This window comes from Dermacentor andersoni, chromosome 1, assembly GCF_023375885.2.
Source record: "Dermacentor andersoni chromosome 1, qqDerAnde1_hic_scaffold, whole genome shotgun sequence".
Lineage (NCBI taxonomy): Eukaryota > Metazoa > Arthropoda > Arachnida > Ixodida > Ixodidae > Dermacentor > Dermacentor andersoni.
Genome location: NC_092814.1, coordinates 237473520 through 237501276, shown reverse-complemented (window position 1 = coordinate 237501276; position 27757 = coordinate 237473520). Strand labels below are relative to the sequence as shown.

General features: G+C 46.2%; 1 long non-coding RNA gene across 1 annotated transcript in view; it reads left to right on the top strand.

Annotated features, from left to right (window-relative positions):
* Positions 1–27757, top strand: part of LOC140219862 (uncharacterized) — a 651045-nt gene that overhangs the window by 85247 nt on the left and 538041 nt on the right. Inside the window, exon 2 of the long non-coding RNA XR_011896127.1 lies at positions 16819–16877. This is a non-coding gene — a long non-coding RNA (uncharacterized lncRNA). The remainder of the gene's footprint in view (positions 1–16818; positions 16878–27757) is intronic.

The window sequence follows — 27757 nt, the reverse complement described above, 5'->3', positions numbered from 1 at the left end:
ACCGATGGCTGCGGAACATACAGCTCTTCGCGCTGCACTTCGTCTCGCCAGCCAAGAACAACCTCGAAGATGGTCAATACTCAGCGACTCGAAGGCAGCACTGCAGTCTTTGCGATCAGCCCTGCGGCGTGGACCACACGAACAACTGGTATACGAGATTAGAGAACTAATCCATACCTTGACTGAGGAAGGACACCACGTGACTATTCAGTGGCTTCCAAGTCACTGCGGCGTCATAGGAAGCGAACACGCCGATAACGCTGCTCGGTTGGCTCTTCAAGGCGACGAAGAGGAGCCGATACCATTATCAAGGACAGATGCCGCAAGAAAACTTCGAATGCTCAGCCGAGACATCACGTTCTCCTTGTGGAATGCAGGAAATTTTCAAAACAACCGGCTGCACAACCTAGGCTCTTCTCTACGCCTTTGCATTCCAGCTGGACTCTGCCGTCGCGAAGCTACCCTGCTTTGTCGAATATGGCTAGGGGTGGCGTTCACCAAGTCTTTTGCTTTCCAAGTCGGATGGGCCGACGACGCCTCGTGTGATAACTGTGGTAACGAGGAGACTCTTCAGCACCTTCTCTGTGACTGTCCTCGCTATAATTTACAGAGACGATCGCTCCCAAACGCGATAGGGCGCTTTGACCGAAGACCTCTAACAGAGGAGCTTATATTAAGATGCCGCCATCACAAGCCATCGCAGCAGAGGGCGACGAGGGCACTGTTGCAGTATTTCAGGGCTACAGAATTGGACAAACGGCTGTAGCATGAACAGATGTTCATAGTGCTGCAAGTGCTACTGTGATGTGCGGTGACAGTGTGCTGCGACAGTGACCAACTGTGATTGTATGTCTGTGCTCCATTCTTTCTTTATCTATACTTTATTATAACTATACTTCCCCCTCCCCTCTTTCCCCAGCTTAGGGTAGCAAACTGGACCTTCCCCTCTGGTTAACCTCCCTGCCTTTCCCCTTTCCTCTCTCTCTCTCTCTCCGGACATTTCGACCATCTGGGGTTCTTTAACGTGCACCTAAAGCTAAATGCACGGGTGTTTTCGTATTACGCCCCCATCTAAATGCGGCCGCCGTGGCCGGGATTCGATCCCTAGACCTCGTGCTCAGCAGCCCAACACCATAGCTGCTGAGCAACCACAGCGGGTGGCCGTTGTGAATCTCGTCCACGCCTCTCGCGATCTCCTGATTAGCTAGGCAGTCGCGCCACCCTTTGCTCCTGAGGATAGCAATAGGGGCTTGTTGGTACGGCATATCTTATTTTGTTATAGCGCAAGCTAGACAAGGACAACAGAAGGCACATCTGACACACACAGCGCATTAGCGCTGTGTGTGTTTGCTATCAGGGTGAATCAGGGTGTGTTTTCTATCAGGGTGAATAGCTGTTAACACCGCACACCGTGCCATAGCTGTCCAGCTGTGGCAAAGAAGCTGAACTTTAAAACTATGCCGTAGATCTGTAGAATTTAGCATGTATCACACCGTGCCCTGTCTGAGGCAATGAAAACCGAGCAGCACAATCATAACATAAGGCAGGTTGCCAAGGGAACTGAAATGGAGAGACAGAGAGAGAGAGAGAATATTTATTTGTAATGAGATGGGGTGACTTCCTCGTAAGGTGGATCTCATAGTTCAGGGTCCCATTGGCCCGCCGGATCAGTCGTCGCTGCTCTTGCGGGTCCAAGCTGGTCAGCGCAGTCTCCCACGAGGAAGGAGACGGTGAAGGAATAGGGGAGTAACCCGGAGGGTGTGGGCACTCCCAGGTGCAATGATATACTGTGGGCTTTGCTCCACAGTAGCGACAGTATGAGGGATATTTTGTGGTGTGGAAGAGATGAAGATAAAAGAGTCAGGAAAATGAATTTGTTTGAAGCTGTCGCCACGCGACGGAATCTTCTCGGTTAAGGGAATTATGTGGCGGGGGGAAGTGTCTCCTGCTATCTCTGTAATGTAGAGTTTCAGTGTAGTTCAGTGGTTCTGTCGGTGCGTCGTCTGGGTTGGGCAGCTCTTCCAATGGCTCCCGGTTAGCGAGCTCTCGGGCTACCAAAATAGCGCGTCCAGGCGTCCAGACGATACGCACCCTGTGTAACGCTGCGGGTTGTAATGATGTAAGGATGCGGTGTATGTAGGGGGTCACCCTCCCTTGTGCCAAAGTCCTGCAGGCGGTCGGTGACTGAGTGACCACAGTGGTGGGTCCATCCGGTGCCGGTATGGTTGAAGCGTGTACGATGGCTAGGGTGATAGCAGTCCACAGTGTTGAGCATGGCCGAAACCCTCAGAATGTCTGTACTATCTAGTACTAGACATAGGGCACGTCTCTGTGGGTAGCGGGCCACGTCGGTGTAGGGGACCTGTGTGTTCGATGTGTCATCGCCAAAGAGTCCAGCCCGGCCTTGTGATCTTGCCTTTCTTGGGCCTTTATGGTGATCAGGGTGCATATACCGGAGAATAGGGGCCACATGAATTTTGTTGCGAATGCTAAGAGCAAGAAGTGTGCGGTCTTCCTGTTGTGGTTTTCTTGGTGTTTGGTATCCTAGCCGGGCTAGAATGAGGCACCCTTGCAGTGTTTGTTGGAGACGTTGCAATTGGCGGTTAAGATGACCTTTGACTAGTTCGCGGATGGTGTTGTGCACGCCGAGTCGTAGCAGGAGCTGCGTGGACGTATGAAGGGGAGAAAATGAGTCGAATATGACATTTTGGACATGCCTTTCATGAGTGCGTTCTGTAAAATTCCTCTAAAGAACACGGCGTCCCGACACTATGTCAAACAGTTACCGAACAGCCCCTCTTCTATCAAATATGCCCTTGCCTCAAGCCAGACCTTATGTTGAAGTGTTGCGGAACGTATATGAAAGGAGAATATTTGTGTCTCAAGAGGAGTGCGGAACATCGCTTATAAGCCTAGCTTGACAACCAAATTGCACGTAAAAGGCATGATCGATTGGAATCAAACAAAGTCCGCCCACAAATGCGGCATAGATTGCTTTGCGGGAAGCAGTGAAACTCTATATCAACCCTCCCCCCTCATCTAGGTATAGTTTGCATTGAGAAAACTATTTCAACCTAATTATTATAATATTTTCATTGATTAATAATTCGTTTTATCAGATTTGTTGATCTATAAACGTAAGCTTAGGAATTAATACTGCTGAGTTAAGTACAAGGCTAACATTGAAGCAAAACTAAATCGTGCCACAAATGAATAGTTTATTTTAACAATACGTCAGCGTGGATCTTTGTTTTGCGCTTTGTAATACACGGACGGAAGGACTATAAAACTTCCGTCAGTGTAACACTAAGCGCAGCACAATCATGAACGTCCACCAACTATCGCCGTTCATTGCTTTAGTAAACGTCAGCGTGGCCACTAATAATACGCCAGGCTGGCTTCATCGTAGCTGCGCAGGCTAAGAAGCTTGTTAACGGTCTACGGCAGCGCCATCAGACGACGCGCGAGCCTTATTAACACAACGTCAGCACTTCGCTAAATTCCCGTGCAGTAGCAAGGGCTTTGGGAGACGGGGTTTTTGCTCCGCAGGCTCAAAGTGCAGCGAGCATGGATGGCTTTTGTCCTGACAGACGTACACGCGTTGCCTAGTCGGAACGTAGCAGCTCAACCTGCAGTCCGCTCGCTTTCTTTTGGAGCAAGTGAAGCGTGGACATCAGTGCAGACGACTGTTTCCTTTTGTTGATGTGCCGACGACAGATTAACAGCGATAAAAAATATTAATCACGAATAAAGCATTATTGAGGTAATACAAAGGCTGTTACTCGAACAACCGCCCATCTCTAGCAAAAACGATACTTCAAAAGATAAGCCGTTTCAACTATTACTTTAGGAACAAAAACAAAACAAAAGTAACAAAATGAAGTGCTGATCTTACATCATTAACGGTCAACGACACGAGTAATTCGTGTAGGTCATTAGATTAAATAAATGTGCAACAGTTTGCCCAACAAAATGCCCTGAACATCAGAAAAAAAATTGCCGTCAAACAAGTTGTTTGATGAGGTGATGAAGTCGAAGAGCGCCACACTCAAGTGGGGCAATAATTTCACGTCGGATATGCTCACGCCGCAAGCTCCAAATAATTGTGGTAAAAGCTCAATGTAGTACTTGCAACCTCAGCAGTTACACAAAGTACACCTAAGATGAGCGACAAGAAAAACGGTGCAAGCTTCTACGTGATTAAAATATGCACAAGCGGCCGGGCTATGAACAAATAGATTAAAAAGATTCGGAAATTTTCAGGCATAGGATAGAGCCGGCTGACGCAGGACGAGGGTAACTGAAGATCTTTCGAGGGGTGTTTGCCCTGCAGCGTTGTTTTTCAGGCTGATGCTGATCATCATTTAACCCCGGTCCATCAACCAATAACCAATAACCATCAACACCTTATAGCTTTGCAACCGTCCTAGATTTTGAAAGACTGTCCAGATTTTATGAACGAAATCTCAAGTCCCGGTTCGTCACAGTCGTGAAAATTGTCTGTCCCGCCATCAGGCCACCTGAGACCCGCATCCGGACTTCTCAGTGAATGCTTAATCTGTTAGTGTAGAGAAAGCTCCAACGAATATGGTATGAGCTATCATGAAGAACTTGTTGAGAAACGACAGAGCGCATGTGCGCGCAGAAAAGGCCTGGATGCAACGTGAACTATGGCCAGAATTTTGAAAAATTTTCACGATCGCTAGCAAGGAACACAGAGGCATTATTGCCAGCAGAAAATATTATATAGCCTCTCTCCTTCTCCCTCCCCTAACCCCTTTTTCGTGCCAATATTTAGCAAATGAAAGCTGGCAATTTTAGTTCCGCCTGTAACTCTATCGGTAATTGGCGCAAATGTGGCTTCAATTTGCACAGCTTCTGTCCTACTCTCCTTATATCCTTCAAAGGCAACTAGCTTTTTTCTGCGCTATACTCTACCGCTTAGGCGACGGACGCCCAGATAAAGGTTGAAGCTCTATGGAGCTCTGTCTTTTTCATCTTGCCATCACAGCGTGACATAAAACGAAGTCTTTCGTTTTGCCCTGTCGTCCTCATCCTCTAATGTAAGAAGGAAACCTACAAAGACGTATGACTTTCCGTTTAAAGCATATTTCTCCTTTCTTTCCCGAGCTCGAAAAATGGCACTCGACTTCGTAACTCAACATGTTCACATTATTCAATGTTGTTATTAGTGCTTACTTTATTACCTACCTACCTATGATTCTATTTTATTACCTATTGTTATAATTACTGTGCGTTAGTATGCTTCGTACCTGCTTGTTGTCATGACGGGGAGCCTTCTGTGTAGAATTGACCCGTAGCCGCTTTTATTTCAATCATGTTTGTTTCTCCGTATCTACGATTTATCCGTCCGTTGGTTGATGGACTTGTTGGGCTGCCGTATACTGGGAGCGAACGGTTTTATCGCTCCTCGCAACTGTCGAAACGTCAGACGTCTTCACCGTCGAGAAATAGGCGCGAGAGCCACGCATCGATTCGGCGGCGATGCGGCTCGAGCCCACCGTCAGCGAACCGGGCTTGGCAAGTTCCCACAATGCGCCTGATTGCGGGGAGCCACGAGAGGCGATAAGAGCGGCATTTTATCCGCCTTCTGCGTGCTCCCCAGGTGGTTGAGATTCATACCAGGATGACGGGGGCGCGAACCCGAAAAGATCGCCCGCCAGTGTGTCTCGCTGGTGGGCGGATCTCGCCGCTGAGGCAGGATACCGGGGCGGGAGGGAGGCTACGAAAAGCATCTGCTCCTGGCTCCCTTCTACCGTGGACTCATCTCCGCGCTGCGATGGCATTCATCATGAAGGCCTCTACCTGTGTTGTATTATTATTTCTTATTTGTTCACCTGTACATGTTTTGGTCTCCGCATGGAGTCGATGGTGTTTTCTGGGCCGTAGAAGGGTGCTGCTGGCAATACCATTACTTGTCTCGGCATTCCGTCGGTGGTTGGTCGGACATAGCAAAAGCGAGAGCAAAGTTCTGTGTTTCGAGAGGATGACAAACTTGTTTATATGCCGGCATGCCGAAGCTCAAAGCATGCGGCTACAGACGTCGTGGAATGAGTGAAGGACGAAGGTCTGTCAGACTTCAGTGTTTTAATTCAGACGCCATTATCAAGCAATAACTCAAGCAATTATTCGATCAATCAACCAATCGTTCAATCAGCTTTATTAAGGCGCCAGGCTCAACGTCCTGTTCTTGGTACGGGATCACTTAAAATTAAGAAATATTGAACGCTTGCACAAACGTCTTTGTTGCAAAGCACTCATGAGTGCGACATGGTAAGCTCATGATTGAGAAGGCAAGGCTGGCAGCCCAACCAGGACTGGCACGCGTATTGCTGCCCTCAACAAGGGAGAGAAAATGAGCACTTATAAAGATAAGGTGGGAGATGAGATAGTATCAATGTAAACGCAGATACATGCTAGTGTTCACAATGCTCTGTATTGGTGATGTCTATAAGGACAAAGTCTGAAAAAGAAACAAGCAACCCTACTCAAAAGTAGTTAGTACGCCAGATAGGTTCGTAAGAAGCGTCGGTCAATAGTTTTCGTGTAGATATTATAAACAAAGGCGGCAAAGTAATTAGAAAGAGTTCTTCCGAATGAAAATCTTAGGGAATTCAGTTCGGCACTTTTTGTTCAATGAATGATTCACTGCTGAAGCAAGCATGGAGATGAAGTCATCATTGAGGACAATATACGGATAAAGAACTTGCATGCTCCATAGTTTTGTGGTAGCAAAAGAAATGAATCATAGGTGCTTATTAAATCGCCCAGCAATGCCACGCACATCAAATGGGGCAAGTCAGAATTTTTCTGAAAATGCAATGGCAGTACTAACGTTCTTTTTTTTTTTTAATTTTCAGCAGCGCATTATCAGCAGCTGCCCACGTAAGTAAATATCTGGTAGCTATTAATTATTTATATCAGATATGCCAATAAACTTTTAAAATTATATACATTATGGGACATATGTTGCGTTAGCTGAATCAATGTGGGTAATGCTCGGGGCACATCTACTTAGTAAGATCACTGCGTGATGATGATGAAGAGAATGATGATTACGATGCTGATGATGGCTGCAGGTGAATTTATCGTTGCAAGCTTTGTCCACATTTGCTCCACCTGAGTGCCGCCTTTCACATGAGCTCAAGAAACATAAAATCTATGTTCATGTCATTCAGGGCTCCGTGATTGTGAAGCGCAGCGCTAGACAGGTAAACGAGACGACGCGAACATCGAGGCACAACAGGGCGTAAGCCGAGATCATGTGAGCCAGCGAGCACACAATACCGAGTTGCACTCCTGCCCCTCCAGCACTGCGCCCTGAAATTAATATGCTAAGCGCTACCATTCATTCTTTGCTTTGCCCCGCATTGCGCGAAAGAGGTTGTTTGGGGAAATCTGAGCTGCAGTGCCAATGTATTTCTTCGCAAGTTTGCGTACAGATGTCTCAAAATATATGGGTGTGCGAATATACAAAATTTCGAATGCAAAACGAATAATGCTTGCTATTTAATTCGCATTCGATGCGAGAATTCACTATTCGAAGTTGGCAGATATTCGTTTCTGTTAGAACATGAGAAATAACAACACTTAATTATTGGAGTCCGCAAAGAGAAAGACAGAAGCAAGCGGTGACAGATTCGAATGGTTATGCTGCAGCGAAACTGAGGTTGCTTCATCGAGGTACCAGTTGCTCAGCGAACGCATGGAGTGCAGCTAACCTTTGTTGAATAATTTTCAGTCATTGAATTAGCTTGTATCACCTTTATGCAGCTTACGATTCTTTTTCTTAATTTAGGCAAAGGAATTCGTTAGTTTAACAATCTCACATGCCTGCATCCGTTTAAGACGACGTGCGGTGATATAGTAACATACTTTTCTTGAATTACCACAGTTCTCTACGTGAATCTGGTGACGCGCTGTTCCTGTGTTTCATTACTGTCGATCATTGTGATGGTGCATCACATATGATCACCTTCCAGTGTCTTATTCACAAGTTCCTCGGTTGACCAGATGTTCAGTTCTGAACGGCTTATTACATGTATCATTACATGCGTCCAATTATGTTAATATGCCTCGTTCTTTTCTTACTAAACGGACTGCAGACAACTTCTATATTTCTCTTTGTTTAAAAATTGGAAAATATTAGGTATTTCATTCGATATTCCAATGTAGTTTTTCTCGAATATTCTTGAAACATTTATCTAGTTTACATCGCTCTGTTTCCTCCCTCTTCTGCTTTCCATGATCGACAGGGAAGAAGGATTGATTAAGGCTTTTTATTTTGATCTTTTCACGAATTGGTTCTGTAAGTAATATATAATAGAGAAATGTATATTTTTTCTGTATGTATATGAATGTATCTATGCATTTTTGTATTTTTATATGTCTAGTCTAGCAAATAATTATGTCAGCCCGTCCAGCAAGGACCACAATGTGGTCTGCAGTATGTACTAAAGTAAATTAGCAAATTTTGATATTCGAGCAGGCCTGGTAACTGGTTCCATGATAACGAATATTACTCTGTGTTCGGGGGGTACCCCAAGCTCTGACAGGCTTGAATTTCGCATATGCAACATGGGCCCTACAGCGTTTCCTTAAAAGTTTAACTAGCAAATATTAAATCCTTAATGTTTGAAAATCACATACACCTACGTCAGCCGCCGTTGTAATGCGTTGCTGAAAAAAAAAATTACCAATACATGATCTTCCGAACATGCTTGCGTCTAAAGTTGTGCCGGCTAATCCTTTTCACATAAAGTGATTATATATTATTATACAGAAGGACGATTCACGACAATACATAGACCACGACAGCGCTGAACATAATAAATGTCGCAAAAATGCTCAAAGTGAGGTCACAGACTGAACATGCAATCGGAGTTGAGTAAAAGAAGCATATAAAGAAACTCTTAAGTAAGACAAAGTCAACGCACAATTCGAAAGGTACACTCTATAATTAGTACTACATAAGTTAGCTCCCGACAACTGTATACTGTTCCTTAATAATTATTTTTCAAGAAGGTTACTCTCTTCAAGAAATCTCCGAAGAGCTGTTGGTGCTCGCGTTTGCAAACTTCCTGTTGGCACAAAACCATCTTCAAGCTCAGGGCCATGCAGTTATCAAACGGCGCCTTTCCGAACCCTGTCGCGCACACTCTAGGACTCATCCGCGTGGCCACCAATTTATTGTAGACCATCATCAGTGAAATTTTAAAACTGAACGTGCTTCAAGGAAGTGCAATCGAGCCGCGAACTGTCAGCCACTTTTTTTAAATCTTTAATGCAATACATCTCGCGCGGTGCTTTAGGGCGCTTGCGATACCGGGGACACAATGGCAAAAGTGAAGACGTATGTCTCCTTTTGCGCTGAACGCGGGAAGAGGGGCAGTGAGCTCCTGCCCAAACACAGCGCCAGAGTATAGCTAGTTTCCTGCACTCTCGGTATAAGAACGCCGCTGACATCGCATGAGAAGAAAATTTTGCCAGTTTTCAGCGTGCAAATAAAACTTTTGTTTTCGACACTTGCAGGACGACTTTGTCTTTTGCGCACCAGTACCCCAGAAAGGCAATGTTTTCTTGGGGAAGCCACGAACATTGCTAACTGCATTAAACATTTTCACACCGAGCATCGCGGCCACCCGATGATTATAAGCGCTCACAATTGAACCAGCCCATTTCATTGCACGTGAGGCAAGAAGCAAAGTGACTTGTGCTCACATGATGGTCTCGTAGTACGAATATGAAACCTATCAAACAAAATGTGGCAGCCAAGAAACATTCCTTGAAAGCGTTCTAATATATGTACACGTAAGTGGCTTAGCTCATGACCTCTGATCCTTACGCTCCACCTCCTTGCCGTTCTATCCGTATGGTCAATGTCAAGTGATGATCCCATCAAAAGTGCGAAATAACCATTCTGAGCAAGCAAGCAACTTACGGTCTTGGTAGAAGCTGTTTAAAAAAATGATTGGTGACGTTCAGTTCAACCCATAGGAACTTATGAAACAGCGATTGCTGAACCACAAAAGGCGAGGAACAAATTTGGACGGCAAGTTCGCAAGAGGCGCGTTAAAAGTCATAAAAGTGCGAGCAAGCGCCAATACCTTTACTCGAACGATTCCGAAGCTCAATAAAATTCACATTCTTTCCTAAAGACGATCTCAAGCGGCAGGTCGCATCACGACACAAGGGCCCTTTAGTTGTAGCAATTCTGAGTGCGTGCAAACAACCTGCGCCACCGCGTAATAACCGAAAAGGGGATCCGAATTTCATGGTGAAAATAATGTGTATTCGCGATGCCCTATATGGATCATATTTCTGAGCCCTACAGCGTGGCCTGTACAAGACATGTATATGTCATGAAGTAGCGTGATTCCGCCGTTAACTGAAGATATGGTAAAACGTGGAACATTTACCTTTCTATACAGCCCCAAAGGTGGCGTTGTAATGTAATGCCACGAAAAGTAATTTCTTTCTCGCGCGTGTATACTGTATGACCAAAGACGAAAAAAAAGAAAAGAAAAACTAAACTTGCGAAAAATCACTTAGTTTACCCAGTATTGCGTTATGCTGGGAATTGAACTTAATTAGCCGCTTAGCTTTCTCAGTTGAATGTATCGTTCCGAAATCAGTCGTATTCATCGCTGACCCTGATCTGTTTGCACCATAAGTATATAAAGACGAAGCGGAAGCAAAATAATGCAGGAGATAATTACATACAGGGATTTTTAACCTGGTTTGAACATGAGTGTAGGACAGCATAAGGCACATTGTCACGGTTTTTGTAGGTGCCTTGTGCAGACGCGCCTACCTATCTCAATGAGCCCCACGCTCTCCGGTTTGAAAACACTGTCAGTTGAAACTATTGCCAGAACTTCAAAAAATATATATACAAGAAAAAATAAACGCACCAACAAGCTGTTTCACTCGGTCATTGTTGCAACACACTTGTGCCACTCTGTATAGCAGAGAGGAGTAAGGCTGGTGGGTGTGTGCGTGCTGGGACGAATTGAAGATGGGAACGACGTTCTGCGGCTAAGCGCCCTCGTGCCTGGTCATTAGCGAGTACATTACCGAGCACGCCGTCTGAGTTAGGCACGCCTTCGCTTCCCTTTTTCTCCCCGCTGGCGGATCCGAGATGAGTCCGTGCGATCACGGCTTTGAGTAATCATTGTGGGGCGTCACGCGCTGGTGGTGAACGTGGCAGGGCGCCGAAGCATACAGGCATGCTCTGCGCAGCGGCGAAAGGGTGGCACAAAAAAATAAACAAGCGTGATGGTATATAGTCTCGTCTGTCGGGAAAGAAACTACCAACGCGAGTACACGCAAAAACTTTTCCGACAGTATGCGATGCAATCCTAAGCAGCAGCAAAGTTTTGCACTTCGGCCCGGCTCCAGCTATGATCCCTGTGCTATGTAGGGAGACACCTCGGTTAGTTTACCGTATTCCTTCTGCCCTATTTTCTAGGCATTCACTTTTATGAAAACAAGATCTTCAGATCAGCTAATTCACAAAGGCACCGGCCACAAACGCACGTGCACACACACACACGCACACATACTCGCACACAGGCACACACGCACACGTACTCGCACACGCACGCATGTACTCAATGCGACGCGCTTGGAGAGAGAGCCCTATCCGCAATGCGGGTTGTTGTCTCGGTACCGAACATCTCATGGGCATGGTGAAAGTTGTCTTCTATCTTAGGTCACTGAATTCGATGTTACATCACTGCTACTTTATTTCGCACTGAGTTCGCACCCTGCGTAAGACTACAGCACTCTGTAGGTGTATCTGAGAGGAAAAGGCTTTCCTGTTTTGATATCAGCCACGTTGAAATTCTAAATAAGCTTTAATGTAGCGTGAATTGGGAGCTAGCTTGCACTTTAATAAAATTTCATTAAGGAAGTAGTGCCAGTACTATGTATTACGAGGTTAAGGTATACTGAATAGAAATTTCGTTGCCGGCATTTGTAACTCAAATGAAAGCTGCTCCTTCGTACACAAATGAGAACGACGCTATCTTGAGACACAAAGGAGCAGTAGGCGAATAATTTATGCATTCTTGCACCGACCGTTCTACTGAGAGCAAGCAGCGATGACGTCAAGCCTGCTCCTATCGACCGGGAGGGCCCGCCGCCTAACTGCCCATGACCGTCGTCAGGCTTCAGCTACTTGGACGACAAGCTTGCCCTATGTGTAGTTCAGTTTTGTTCTGGGCGTTGTGTCTGTGCATTTAGTGTACTCATTCTACACAACGAGTAATGACAAAGGAAAGCTCAGAATGTGGTAACAGTATCGTTCAACGAGATAAATCTTGCCGATATTCCTTTCATTAGAACGCGAAAGACAGCTGATTATATGGGTCCGAACTTTGCAGTCATCACAAGCTATCTGGTTGCCTTCTAAATGGGCTTTCGCGGGAGTTCACCAAGAATGGAAGCAGCTTTCATTCGCAGCAGTAGTGTGCAGCTACGAAAGCACTGGCTATCACTGCGTAGGCGACCTGACCGGGCTGAGAACGCTGGAAGCGTTTGCAGCAGTAATGGTAGAATTGTTTTCATTTCGTGACGAGACGAGCACGACGCGAAAATAATTCTGAGCAGTGGAAACGCCAGCGAACGGAGTAGGAAACAGTAAGGAAAACTGAGAGGAGGCCAAGACTATAGGCAGCAGAATGGGGTTTGCAAGAGGGCGCCTTTTCTGCACGCGGCTCGCCTTAGCTACATATTCCAGCGCGGGCTCCTGAAGCGTTACGGATTAAGCAATCCTCTCAAAAATAAAGAGAACAGTTGTTACCTTCTGTGCTAATCTTTCTTTTTTTTGCGAGCGCTGTTTCAATGGCTTCTTTTTTTGTTCAATAGATATCCCTTTAAAGAAAGCATGAAGCCTCCCTTAAACTTCGCAAATTTGTACGAATTACTTGTAATTAATTACTTGTAATAAATCACATTTTGATAGCTTTGTAAGTGATTGATAATACACTCTAACTCAATTATTTTTTTTAGTAACCAATTACATGTAATCGGTTACTTTATTGACGAGACAAGCTGTAGCAGGCGACACAACTTTGAGAACTGCAATTTGCTGAGAGCTGCAACAGAACACCCGCAGTCGTGCCACGCAGCAGCCGGGCACGCAAGCCAGGGTGCTGAGCTTCCTCATTTTAACGCTCCTTCACACTTCCGCTGTCAAACCGAACCGGCACTGATACGGCTCGAAGACCACTTTGGACGTTGATGCCAGGAGACCACCCACGGATGGCATTTTTCCAAAAATTCAGTGGCCCTACCGGGAGCGCCTTGTCCGCGGGCCCCAGCAGCAATGAAGCACAACGCTTCATTAATGACCCTGACTCGAGCAGCATGGCATTTAGTAACCAGACTCTTGTGCGCAATATGTTCACACGTTGCAACGTAGCCCTTCTCTCCGGCGCGCCCTTCGAATAAGTTAAAAAAAATTGTTGGGTTTTTACGTGACAGAACCACGATCTGATTATGAGGCACGCCGTAGTGGAGGACTCCGTAAATTTGGACCACCTGGGGTTCTTTAACGTGCACCTAAATGTAAGTACACGGGTGTTTTCGCATTTCGCCCCCATCGAAATGTGGCCGCCATAGCCGGCATTCGGTCCCGCGTCCTCGTGCTTAGCAGCTCAACACCAAGCAACCACGGCGGGCTCCAGCAAGTTTTCAGTGTCACTGCATAGGTCTTCACAAGGAAGTGAGGGAATATGGTCCAAGAAAATCATGAGAAGCACTTGTTAGTGAAGATAAACATCGTATGAAGGGCTGCGGAGGGCGGAATGAAAGAGCCAGGCCAGCTCATTCTCCTTACTGTATTTGTGCAAGGTTAAGAAACGTTGGGAGGAGAGTAACGTAAAAGTAATTGATTACTTTTTAGTAATTCCTCAGATACCTTTTTGGGGCAGCTTTCAGTAACTAATCAATCACATTTTTGAAAGAAATGATTCTAATCAGATTTGGTTACTTTTTCCTGTAATGTGTACAAGTCTGCTGAAAAATACCACATTGTTCATAGACCTGCGCTTCAGAGGCCTGCTCAGGCTTTCATTGGGAATCCTTTGGAAAAAAAAAATATTCGCACGATCAATTCCTCACTATGCTACCAACAGAGATGTGGCGACTGTAACGCTGCAGCACAAACTAATTAATACTAAGCCATACCTACTAACGAACTTTGTACGCGAGAACTCGCTGAATTTAGCTCTTCCTTGTAGAGTTGTGTTGTTTACGTGAAAAGCCAGCTGAGCACATATTCCTACTTTCTTGTTTTTCTGTTGGAACCAAGCGGGAACACACTGACGAAGCAGTGTGAACGCTCGTGTTATTCCTAAAGAACAGCCACCAGTCAAATTTAATAGCGAACATACTAGTTTCAACTACGACAGACCGATGAAAAATACTATTCATAAGAAAAAAGCCATTGCAGAGTTCTAAAACGAAAAAAAAAAATGTGTATTTGGTCACCGGGGCATAATTCGCAAAGCTTTTTGTCCGTCAGCACTTTTTTGTTTGTGATTGGCTGACCGCATTCAATAATACGCGGTGTTTACGAAAATGAATTTGAAATTCTCTAAATATAGTTACGATCAGATAATTAGACATTTTTACAAGATTGCTTTTAACTAGTACCGTAAATTTCATAATGACTCGAATTAGCAAAACAAAAAACAAATTAATATAAAAAGCAGACAAATTTTAATCAAAAGAGAAGATCGATCCTAATGGGCGACCTGAAGCTCTGTCGTCCAAAGACTTATAATCGCTTCCGGTGTTGCCAAAATACGACGCTGGTATTTTTGAAGAGTTATGAGCCGACAATGAAATGCTGTCCCGCTTCTAGGAGACTTCCATAAGTGAGGTAACTTTTCCAGCCTCGCTGTCAAGAGCAGCAGTGCATTTCACAGCACATTTCTGAGTCCGCATTGCTCGAAAGTGGTGCCATGAGAGGGGCTTTAGCAAAATATAAAGTTTTAAGTAAAGGCTAAATTCTACTCTGCAATTACATGTCTCCTGAAGTTAATAAGTAAAAGTTGATTTTTGATTAAATATATTTAAGAATATTCTCTTACATGATAGTTATTGTCGGAAAGTTGTCAACAATTACCAAACTGCATTAATAAATACATAAACGAACATTCAAGTACTAAGTCTCAGTACTGCAATATAAATAAATGTTCACGCAACAGAAGAGTTCATATAGCCTAAATACTCACTAAACCTAAATGTTCACACGCAACACTGAGTTCACACAGCATAAATGTTCACAAAACCAAGATGTTCACACAAAAGATGTTGGGCGCTTGAATGCCGCACTCTAAATGCAACAAATACAAATTATGCATGAACAAGAAGACACAATGAACATGTAATTAAGGGTGACTGTTAATAATAACTATGCGAGCAATAACTATTGTATGACTTAGTATTTTTGTGATATTTTTGATTGCTTCAAAAATTGTACAAAGGCGCGCTCAGCGATGGTTTGAAGATTTTCTGTTGGCCATGGAACTAAAATGTTTCCTAAGGATAGTGGGCGTCTATCCAGGCGATGAAGTTTTTTCAAAGATTCGTGTGGGGAGTATCGTGATCTTTACAGTGTAGAAGAAGGTGTTCTGTGTCTTCTTCAGCCTCTTCACATGAGCATGTAGCCCTGTTAGTTTTTCTTATCCTATACAGGAAGCTTTTAGTATAGGCACTGCCTAGTCGAAGCCTATGAACTGTTGTTTCAACAGATCGACCAATTTTAAACGGAATATTGAATTCTATTCTCTATATTATATAATTGAGAGTTCTGCGCATCACTTATGAACAAAGTTTAATGGAAAATCTACCGCATAGTTTGTTCAATAGACATCGCGCATCACTAGCCGCTAGAGGAAGCAGTGATAATTCATTCTCTCGATATGCTGCACGTGCCATGTGATCAGCTGTTACATTTCCTGTGATTTCACAGTGACTTAGAATCCACTCGAAAGTTATATCGTGTTGTAGATCTTTCGCTATGGCGTATGTCTAATGTGTTTCGTATGTCTGTATCTTTTGTATGTGTTGTTTGCTTTTTTAAGCTGATTAGCAGCTGTATTGGGGATTATGACGCAAACTTTGATGTTCGCTGCTGCTATATGAAAATTGGTCTACAAAGATTATCATTTTGTCTCGATCAAATCGGCTTTTTCTAATTATCTGAGACATTCATCGCAGAAGTACGCAGTATAGCATAAGCAAAATTTGACAGTGGGCTAGTTGTTCACAGATACTTAAACATGCCCGCAAAAAGTTATTAAAAGTTACACAATGCTATATGAGCCGCAGAACATCAAGCGCAGCAATCTGGGAGGTAGAGCGCAAGAGTGTGCTTCGTGTAACGGCGTTAGCTTCACTGCAACGTAGAGGAGAACAAAGACGACGGCGACACAGTGCGCTTTGTCTTGGTCGTCTCTGTCTTCGTCTATGTTGCAGCGAAGCTAACATGTTGTACAACACGCTCCACATCGCTCACCAACGTGTACTACGTAGTATGACCTGCTGGCTGGACTGTATGTAGTTTAGATCATGTCAGTTTTCTGGTTCTTCCTTTTGTTCCCGTTGCGTCACGCTGCCCAAACGAATCGTGAATCCGCACCAGCCAACTTTTCGGCCTATCTACAATATTTCAGTTTATCAAAGGCTGTAGACTACCACGGCTGCTATACCATAGATATGTTGATGATTCGCTAGCATGCGAGCCTGTGGAGGGCGCTGTATCCTATGCATTTATTCATGCAGGAAGACTGTCCGATTCTTGGGGAGGAGGGGCCTCAAGTGCGTCAGTGACACTAGTTCAAGTGAGTATTTGTAAGCTACAGTCCAGTTGGTTTATTATGTCATTGCGAGACTTGGAGGAGCCCTATAGGCAATCAAGTCCACTTCGATGTGATTTATTCGGCGAAGAGCAGCACCCTATAAATATTGCAAAGGTGCATAGCAACTTTTTTTTTAACGAGCGGTCAAATTTTTCAATATATGTAATTACTCCTGTGCTGCTCCGTATTTGGCTCCTTCCGCCACTCGACACGACATTTCAAACCTACTGTCGTTACGTACTGCCCTCCCATCGCACGGAACAGCAAAAATGAAGCATTCGTCTCTTCATTATTGTTTTCGCAGAAAGTTACCGTAGCGTGCGGACCTGCGCAAAAACAAAAAGCGAACAGAACTACATTTTTTTTAGAACATCGTCTTATGAACGAGCTCTTCTGCGGAACGTCACCAGTCGACATTTTGCCGAGACGTCTATAACGATTACCTCTGGCGTTTTGTTCTCGGGGCGAAAGTGCTGAATAGACAAAGGAGTCTATACGAAGTACTCCCTCTCAGAGCACTCATTATCATCGTCGTGATCGTCGTAATCATCATACCTAGTTACGATGCAGGACGAAGGCCTCTCCCAATGCACTTATCCTTGCCCCGTGTCTGTCGTCTACATCGTATGCCGGCTAATCCTCTAATTTTATCACTCTTTCTAACCTTCTGATGCCCCGATTGTCCCTTTTCTTGGAACCTATTGTTTTACTCTAGTGGGCCAGCAATCATCTGTTCTACGCATTGCATGATATGGTTAACTTCGCTTCCTGCTCCCGCCCTAAACCGTAGAACATTATCTCTGCGTTCACCCTCTAATACGTACTGCCGTCTTTCTATCTCATGATACGTATTACCCCTATGTTTTCCTAATGTGTTAGTCGTTTCGCGGTTCTGAGGGTCCATTATGCAAGAATTATCGTGTGTTATTCACGAAGCCTGCAGAATGGGTTGTAAATCCTCATGGACCCGTATTCACAAAGCTATTCCGAGGCTAAAGCCGTTCCAAGATCTGGCGCCCAACGATTCATGATACCAGACATATTAGCGATGGCGTAGTGGCCATTGACAGGGTTCGTACAAACTAAAGGTGGGAATAAGGCGAATATGGCCCCTGTGGGCCGAATTAGCAAAACTTTTGGTTCGTAAGAACTCCTTATCATTGACCAGCGGCCTTTTCTTATTCCGTGCATTATCGCGGTTGTCAGCGGTGCAGTCATGGTACTCATGGCGTTGTGAAATTCGTGAACCCGCACTCAGTGACTGCGAGACGAACGCAAAATGCTGACACAGCATTTGATCTGCGTGGATTTCTTTAGTATATTCAAGCGAAGCTTGTATTGCCTCACTCGTGTCGGCGTCAGTGTTGGTGTTGCCGTGCGAAAAAAACCCAAGCCGCGCGAAAATAAAAATTGCTTGTCGGGTTGCGAGAGCACCACGCTAAGTCATTCAGCCACTGTCGGTTAATCAGAAGCGCCTTTTAAAGCGGGGTTTTATATGCATGAAGAAGTAGACGCAGCGCACGGCACGAGCCAATCAGAGGTGTTCCCTCCATACGGAGGAGGGAAAGGGTGTGATGGCCTGCTCGCTCGGCTCAAGCCCGCCGTTTCCTGCCAGTTCAGGCTCGACAGTCCAATGGGAAGGCCGCGTCTGGTTCGTTCTGCGGAAGAGCAGGCTACGTTGAAGGAACGGGAGCAGGCCTCGCGTTAGGCCGAACAACAGGCGGCGTTTTATGAACGCCGCCGGGAACTCGCTCTAGAAAGGGCTCGTCGTCGACGTTCCAACCTCGCCGTGAGGGATTGCGAAGCCGACGCGTTACAACAACGAAGAGCTGTGGATCCCGAGCTTCGCTTGCTCCCCTCTTCACAGTAGTGGAAGGGCGGCCAATTTTCGAGTGAAGCTTCTATTGCCTCGCTAGTGTCGGCGTCGGTGTTGGTGTTGCCGTACGAAAAATCTGAAGCCGCGCGAAAATAAGAATTGCTTGTCAGGCTGTGGATTCGAACTAACGGGTTGCAAGACCACCTCACTAAGTGATTCAGCCACTGTCTGTTCATCACACGCGCCCCTTAAAGCGTGGTTTTGTATGCATGAAGAAGTGGACGCAGAGCAAGGCGCGAGCCAATCACAGGCATCCCCTCCCTCCAGAGGAGAGAAAGGGTGTGATCGGGTGTTCGCTCGCCTCGCACCCGCCATTTCCCGCCAGTTCCGGCCCGGCAGTCAGAAGGGGAGGCCGCGTTTGGTTTGTTCTGCCGAAGAGCAGGCTGCGTTGAAGAAAGGGCAGCGGGAGTGGGCAGCGCGTCGTCATTCGGCCGAAGAAGACGTGGCGTTTGATGAACGCCACTGGGAACTTGCTCGAAGAAGGGCTCGTTGTCGACGTGCCGACCTCGCCGTGAAGGAGCGCGAAGCCGAGGCGTTACGCCACGAAGAGTCGCGGATTCGCTTCGCTTGCACCTCTCTTCACAGCAGTGGAAGGGCGGTCAATTTTAACAGTGGAGCTGTTCTAAGCCGAGCCTTCGCCGTCCGGCGTCACGCAGTATGGCAGGTTCCGGAGATCACCGCCAGAAGGCGCGCCGGGGGGGTGGGGAAGGAAGGGGTATAGTAGCAGGTGTTTCGCCGTCGCGCGCCCTTTCGCCCCATGGATTCCGCTCGGCTCGAGTGGCAGTGGGAGCTCGCACGAGAGCGGTAGTGCCGATGTCATGCAAATTCCGAGCTTCGAGAGCGGGAAGCGCAAGCCAAGCGCCGGTGGAGGCAAACCAACGCCCAATTTCAAGAGAAGGCAACCCAAGCCAAGCGCCAGCAGAGGCAAGCTAACCCCTAACTTCAAGAGTAAGAGGCCGAGCAGAGACGTCGACGCAGAGAGATTCCTCCCACGAAGGGTCCCGATCGACGGTTCGAGAGAATTCCTCGACAGCAAGTGCGGCCAGAGCTGCAAGGTGTGTGATAGACTGTGGTTTGATCACAACCTCACGCAACTGAAGAGTGTGCGCGATGCGGAACGGCAGCTGGAATCTAGCAAAACGATGACAACGAGACAAAATACACATGAAAATCGGGCTAAACACAAGTTCAAACTTGAGAAAACGACCACCAGCTTCGCTCTTTCGACAGCTTTCACTGCGTGGAACTGGCTTTCCTTTTTTAAGCTGATCTATTGTTACGGGGCTTTTTCTTTCCCACGTTACTGGAAAACAGAGTTTCGGTGCTGTGTTGCCTTCATTGCAAGCGGACATGTCTTACAATGCATGATATAGTTAGTTTGGGCAACGTTTATTCTCTGACAATATATACATCTATTTCAATCCGCGAAATTCAGCGATTCCTTTGGTAGCACGAACTCGTTTACTGCGACCTGAGCCGTTTGTACCCTCGACTGCCTTCGAGGACCCCATCTTTGTTTAAAAGGCGCTCGATACTGTACAAGCTCACCAAACGGTACGTAACAACGACGCCACAACGTCAAGTTCAACATAGAAAATGTATGGACGACGACAGGAACATGGCGGCGAAACTTCATTGACTGAGATGTTAGGTAGGAGACATGAACGCTGCGAATAGCTGGCTGCGCCATGATCGGCTGTTTCATCGCTCACCTGCTATGCAGCGTGAGCGCAGTACCTGCTGTTGCCTGCAAAATCTATACCAAGCGTTAGCGCTCACCGAGCATGCGTCTGGTGCAGTACAAATCCCGCAAAAATGCCACGGCGGGGAATAGCTCGATAGCTGACTGGTTAGCGGTGCCGGCTCCCAACTGCACATTGCCGTAATGCAATGAGTTCGCGTGGCAGTGATGGCCTTTTTTCATATGCACCAAATCACTTTATATGAAAAATGAAATGCGGAGATGGCATAAGAACGACGATGGCACGTGCTGTGGAATAAGGCTGAAAAAAGGACGGACGGATAGATGGGCGGCCATAGGAAACCTAGTTTACAGCGCTTAACAACCTGTTGCTGATAAATAAGAAAGACTTGATGAGAAGACTAAAAAATGTAAAGGGAGTGGCACACCATTGAAAAGATTCTAGAGCTTTTGTTTTGCGCAGACGGAGGTATTTCTGCGCTCCTGTAGATACCACAAGTGACGTGAGATCTGCGCTCCTGTAAATACCACAAGTGACGTGAGACGGACAGGCTGTGGTGCAACTTTTGCTCACTCACTCACTCACTCTCGATCTGCTTCCTTGCATAGCATAATTGCGCTGTTGGAGCAATGCTACCACTAACATCGGCTCGTTTTGTTAAACTTCCAATTGCTTCTATCGAAAACAACGGCACACAGCTTTCTGAAGGCAGTATTGATTTTGTGTACACGTCTATAATTCTCATGTACACCTAATCTAATCGCAACCAAGACAGTCGCATATTAATTTTGCATCGTCTCACACTTCCTTTTCGCGCTTTGGCCACTTACTTGTCACGTTCCCTGACAACTTGCACTTTCTTTTGGTTGTTGACGGAGGACTCGTCGTTTGTCTTTATGCAGGCGCGTTGCACATCTGGTGCTAAAGCCTCGAGAGATGCGTGCCAGTGTAACTGGTATTCATGACAGCTCCCTTTTAAAGGCAACGCGCATGCTGACTGCTGATGGAAAGAGGCCGACCTTGGGACGTATTAAAGGAAGGGACGATATCCCACCAGTGGAATGCAATTAATGCATCAGTGCCAGGTTTGTTCTTTGTCTTTTGTTTCTAAGCGAAGTGACTCTGTGCTGTGTATCATCTTCACAGAGAGTCGAATATGGAGCAGAGTGACCAGAGCGGAGCTAATCAATGCGATAATGTAGAGTAATGTTTTGCTACCCTTGCTTCAGTTGCAACTTCCTATAGTCGACATAGTAAGCAAATACGATGAAACGTTGGTCCTCACGCCTTGCCGTCGCCATTGTTCCGTTTTTCTGGAGATGATTTGCCAGATGCGCGTTATCTTGAAGTAAGCAACGGCGTAAATATAACTGCTTAATTAACCGTGCCAGTAATTTCTAAGCCTTAGAACGTACGGACCTTGCACCGGTCTCTGTGACTGACGCGGTTTGCAAGATCATGCAGGAAATGGCACTTGCACGCATCCAGTGACACTTGGAGCAAGGGGACCACGACCCTCCTAGCCACATGGGTTTCTGATCGAACCATAACACAAAAGAGAGCCTCATAGCCGCTGGACTGGGTGTCTCCCAGCATCATCGAAGCAAAGTGATAACCATCGGATCTCTCAATATCGAGAGTACGTTTGATCATCTCAATGAAGAAGCCACACTTTAGGCAGCACAGCAGTTTATAATGTTGGAAAGCGCTTGCAACAGTACATATAGTAGTAAGCAGAGATTACAGTTGAGGCATGGCTGTCATGGTGTGTAGAGCGAAAGGTACGAAGATAGCTCAACCGAAAATCATTGTCACAAGGCTCAGTTATAGCAACGACCTTCCAAAGCGAAGCTTTCTTTGCCTCTTCCTTCGACTTTCCCACTGCTGCTGCTGCCGTCTGGCACACCGCTTCGGGGGGTGGTTCAGAGGGTGTGTATACATGACAGGAGCGAAACAGAAAGGAAAGGGGACGCGAGAAACTCGTTTAGACTCCACCGCGTCGAATGTGCACAATACCCTCTGGAGCTCTCTGAGCGTCGCCACCTTAGCCTCTTGACAGCGGTAATTATCCGTACCCTCCCTCAAAAGCATTGCAGAAACTGCAGCGCTTCCCTTTCTACTAAAGTGCGAGTCCAGAGGGGAAGTACATAGAACAGTAGAGAGGAGGGAGGGTAAGAGGCAGTTTTTATACATAGCGGGGGGGGGGGGGGGGGGGTAAAGTGACATGAGAAGGCAAGGGAACCCTACTACTATACGATAGCGCTTGCGGGGAAACTGGATGGGCTTAAGTTGAAGGTACGGTACAGTACGTTACTGCTATTTCTGAAAAATCATGCAGGGCATGCAGAAGCATAGCCACATTAATTAAAGCGCACCGCAGGGTCTAGGCGACTCTCAGGAAGCGGTCGACGGTCCAATCAACAGTTATGTGCCCGCCGCGGTAGCTTTGCGGCTATAACATTGCTAGAGGTCGTGGATTTGATTCCGGCCGCGGCAGCCGCATTTCGACGGGGGAGAAATTTTGGGACACGCTAAAGAACATCACGGTGTCTAAATTAATCCGGAGACCCCCACTGCCGTGTGTCTCATAATCAGATTGTGGTTTTGACACGTACAGCCCCATAATCCAATTCAAGTTAAATACTTCTGCCACGATGCGATGTGCCGTGTGAAGTAATGACAATACTCAATTCTCTCAGAGGTTATGAAATATGGCGCACAACAACGCCTCAAGCAAACACCTCTCCCTGTGTGTTCTGTGTACTACGCAGACAAAAAGCAGTGGTGCACGCAAGGTAACGTTTAACATCAACTCACCACTCTCGTTTTATACTAAACATTGAAGAAATTAAGCTTTTGCCGTCAACATCACCGCTAACTATCGCCAATCAAAGCAACCAGCAAGGACAGCTTCGCTTTCATCGATTCCCACAGTGCGTGGGATCTGCATATTTTTTTTTAATTTGACGGTCGCACAATTAGCATGACTATTTGCAGAGGTCCTAGAATTATGTTTCACCATATATTAGACGATCAACTCTGGGCCACAACACCGGCACACAACACCGGCACACAACACCAAAACACCACATAGGCAGGCTCTATACATCGCGTGGAAGAAATCTTTCAAGTATAAGCTTCATACCAGCACCGGAGAAGAGTTGCTATACCATCGTGGGTAACAGGTACGGAAGAAAATTGCATGAAAGGCGGCCTCTTGCACTCCGCTTATACCTGGCGACAATATCCTTTCGAAATGCAGCCGAAGCAACCGAGCCCAAGTTAGTGCAGAAGGGCAGCGGATTGGGCGAGTTGGTGTTGCATGGTAACTATAATATTCAAACAGCGCTAAACGACAGGACCAGAATGAGGAGGAGACAAACACAGTTGTATATTCAGCGCCGTGTTTGTCTCCTCCTCATTCTGGTCCTGTCGTTTAGCGCTGTTTGAATTTTATAGTTCCCAAGTTAGTACCGTCTCGGCAGCAGCTTGCATCACCGTAAACGAAGGCAACTTTGCATTTTTCTTTTCTTAAAAACCGCACAAATAAATATGCCAAGTTTTACACTGAATCACGCAGACTCCGAAATGCAATCTTTCTGTCAAGTTTGAGCAAGAACAGTGCCGCATTAAGCGCAAAATTCTTTTTAGAATATATTATAAGCGAAGGATGTCACGTCGCTGTATTTCACTTTTGTTCCTAGCTTCATGGGCTTCGCGAACCGGAGTATCTCGCGAACAGCACGTGCTGCACTATGATAACGCTAGTGTAGAACGTGCCGCATAGTCCACCAGCGTTGCAAATAGAGCTTCTCAATCAACGCTGTGATATGGCGCACGAGATGCGTGCTAGAGACAAGAGTCGGTGTTTGTAAGCGTCAAGTGCACGTATTACCAGTCGGCTTGCCCAAAGCGACCGTGACGTAGTGCTTACAATACTCATCTTGAAGCCAAACAATCACTGGTTTGATTGCAGGCATACTTTCACTGATATGCCTTTTATGTTACGTCGGAGGGACAAACGCGGTCGGCCCAATAGCAAGCTCATAACTGCTGTTTACGGTAAATTAACCATAAATTAGTGAATACAAGCAAGAATGTGGAATGAAGGATAGGCAAAATGAAGCATCCTTGATTATTCACGTGACTGCCCAGGGCTGTACTCTAGTGAATAAAACATCGTATGAAGCCTCAATGATTCCAGTTTACACGCCGGATATGAGAAACTGTTGTAGTATTTACATTCAGGAAGCTGATAAGAATACTGGACTCAAGAGGTATACCAGGTTAATGCTGTTGAGGGTCATCTAGACACACTCGGTGCCTTACTCTGGATTGTGAAGAACAAGGAGAAATATCTCGGTTTATGCAAGTCCACTCTTAAAAGAAACAATACAGATAATTTGCCATAACGTGGAAGCTTCCAAAAGTAGCACAACACTTCTGGCGCCACGAGTGACCTTTGGTTGTGGCTGGTGTCGTGTTTTGTTAGAGCTCACAGTGTGGATTGCTTCGCTCAGCACATTTTAATCGTGGAAGCGTGACTGTTATTTTAGGGGCCAGCTGCTTGCAAGACTCCTACTACATTTGCAGTGTGGGCTGTGAGCAATATTTAGTGAGGAGCTCTTATTTGTAGAGAACAAGGACAACGAGGGCTGCGGGAGCAAATCTATCCCAACGCAGTGAACATTTATAGCAATACTTTCTTGCAGAGTAGTTGGTTCATACTCGAAGTATAACCGTGTTGCGCAAGATTTACAAGAAAAGAAAAAGAGGACAGGACAGAGCGCAGACTATCAGCTTTTTTGCCTGAAACGACAGGAAGCCTTTACATAGGCAACCTATAATCACGTGCGCCACCCGGATGCGCAAAGTCTAGACAATGAAATGGCCACCACCAACACGAAGTGTGCACGCTATCTTTCACGGGCGAAAAAATTTTGTTAGACGACAGGGAAAAAACCTCATCCTCAAGGGCATGTTAAAAGCAAGTCAATAGCAAAACTGAAAAATAAAGATGCGCAGTAAAAGCGAAAACAAATGACAAAAAGTATATGCAAAGTTAACAATAACTGACGCGAATAAGAACAGAACGCCAGATGATGACGATAACAAGCTGACCAAAGGAATGGAAAAAAAAAAACTTATATATGGCCATCGAAAAAACCACTACCCTGTCTGAGAGTAAAAATCGATGGCGTGCTTACGCACTTGTCCCTCTGTTGCCTGATGAAGAAAGCTTTAATAAATTCTCTTTCGGTCTCATCACGTGTTTTTGCCATGACCTCGATTTCATCGAACTGCGGTGAGCAGCCGCAACTCTTGCAATGGAAAGCCGAATGCCCGCCATTGTTACTCCTTACAGACAAACTGTGCTCTCGGGTGCGATCATATTTCTTTTTTTTTTGTTGTTCGCCAGTGAAAGACAGTTTGTACACTTTGTGTAGATGGTGGCAATTTGATAGTCTGCGTTTTGCGCATCCGAGTGGCGCATGTGATTAGGTTGCCTATATAAACGCTTTCTGCCGTTTCATGAAATAAAGTTGGTAGTATGCGCTCCATCCTGTCCCTCTTTTCTTTTTCTTTTTAGTGCATCTTGCTCAGCACTGTCATAATTCGAGAGAGTTTTGCATTTGTGAAATTGCGATTGTTAACTTCGACATATTGATGACTATGATTGTTGAAGCAACGTATGACGACAATGCAAGACGTTCCAGCGTTTCTAGCATTTAAGCCAAAGGTTCATAGCCACTGCGGTAAGGTCTGCTCAACTTACTTAGGGCTTCTGTTTTTTTTTTCTTTTTGACAGCAGAGGCAAGCATCAGTACTGAGCTTGCACATGATGGCGAATGGGGCATGTGAGATAATGCAAATCAGGCGCTAGTTTCGCGCCATGTCATATGGTGTAAACGAGAAGAATCCCTCCAACGACGAATAACTTATGCAAATAAGTGCCCTCCAAAAAAAAAAAAGAAGTAACAGTGCCAGAATGGCATCTTTTGTCTAAAGACAGCTGAGAAAATCGTAATTTTTATCGCTTGATTGCTGTGCCAGACAGTGCGGAAGACAACGATACAAGAGGAAAATGCGCGATCTCATTGTCCATTGAACATTACATTTATTTTCTTCTTTTTTTCACCACGCACACGGAAGACTGGCGAAGGCTTTTACGCCGAGGGTGGCACATGCTTTGCATACGCAGCTTGGCTGGCAAATGCGAACGCAGATTTTCTCCGGCGAAGCCTTCGAATGGCGCTCTTTGCTCGTCTCATTGAACAAGATGGAAAGTTCAAAAAGCACCCCACGTACGCAGAAGTAGGATCGTTTATTTCTGACTCTTGCGCTCTGACCGACCTCGCTCTACGAGCTGCACAAAGGAAGAATGCATGCAAGCAAGCAAGAAAGAAAAGTGTAGATCAGAGTCGATTCTACGCACGCTCCGCTCATTGAAGAGTGATTCGAGAACTTTCTGCGGAAGAAAAGAAGAAAGCGGCGCGCAACCCATAGCAAACCGAGCTTGTTTCTTCTCGCGAAACTGCGGCTAGAGGCTCAAAACAGGAACGACGCTGGGCGAACAGGGTTTGAAGGAGAACAAGAGCAACAAAAATCAAGGAGATCTTGCGCGCAAGGGTTGCAAAGGGTCGTCCATTGGGGACAGGGAAGATTCCTTCTGAGGGCGGCGGTGTGTCTCGCTTTCCTTTCCCGCTTCCGACACCCCTGAACAGCGCGCTGGCAAGTCGCCGTCGAAGCGCTTGCGGAGGACGCTATCAGCCCGCACAGCTCGGAGTGGGGGCAGGCCAAGCAAAAGGCGCGCCCATGCTGCGAAAGAGGGGAAGCGGGGCAATATCGAAAACGCTGGCGAAACAGGCGGCCGAAGGGAAGATCGGGTAAACGCGGAGGAAGCGCGCGCCGCTGCCAAACGCGGCGTCGCCCAACGGCTCTGTTGCCGTGCGACCAGAAGAGCCGCGACGAGCCGCCGCCACTTGGGGCACGCGGCGGCGCCAGCGTTCGTGCCATTGGCTCAGCACCATGCACCGCGGTCTCTCTGCGGGTCTGTGTCTTGACGCTGCAGCCCCGGAAAATGTCGTTATGCGTTTCTCTCTATCGAGGGAGCGAGCGACCGTACGCGTGTACTACATGCGTGGAACGCAGCCTTATTTTCTTTTTCTTTATGGATTCATTCGTCTTCCCGACGACGAATGTAACGCTGTCCATTTCTTGGCGAATAGAACCCCTCCACAAGCGTCCCTGTCTGATCGCAATGATTTTTTTTTTCTTCCTCG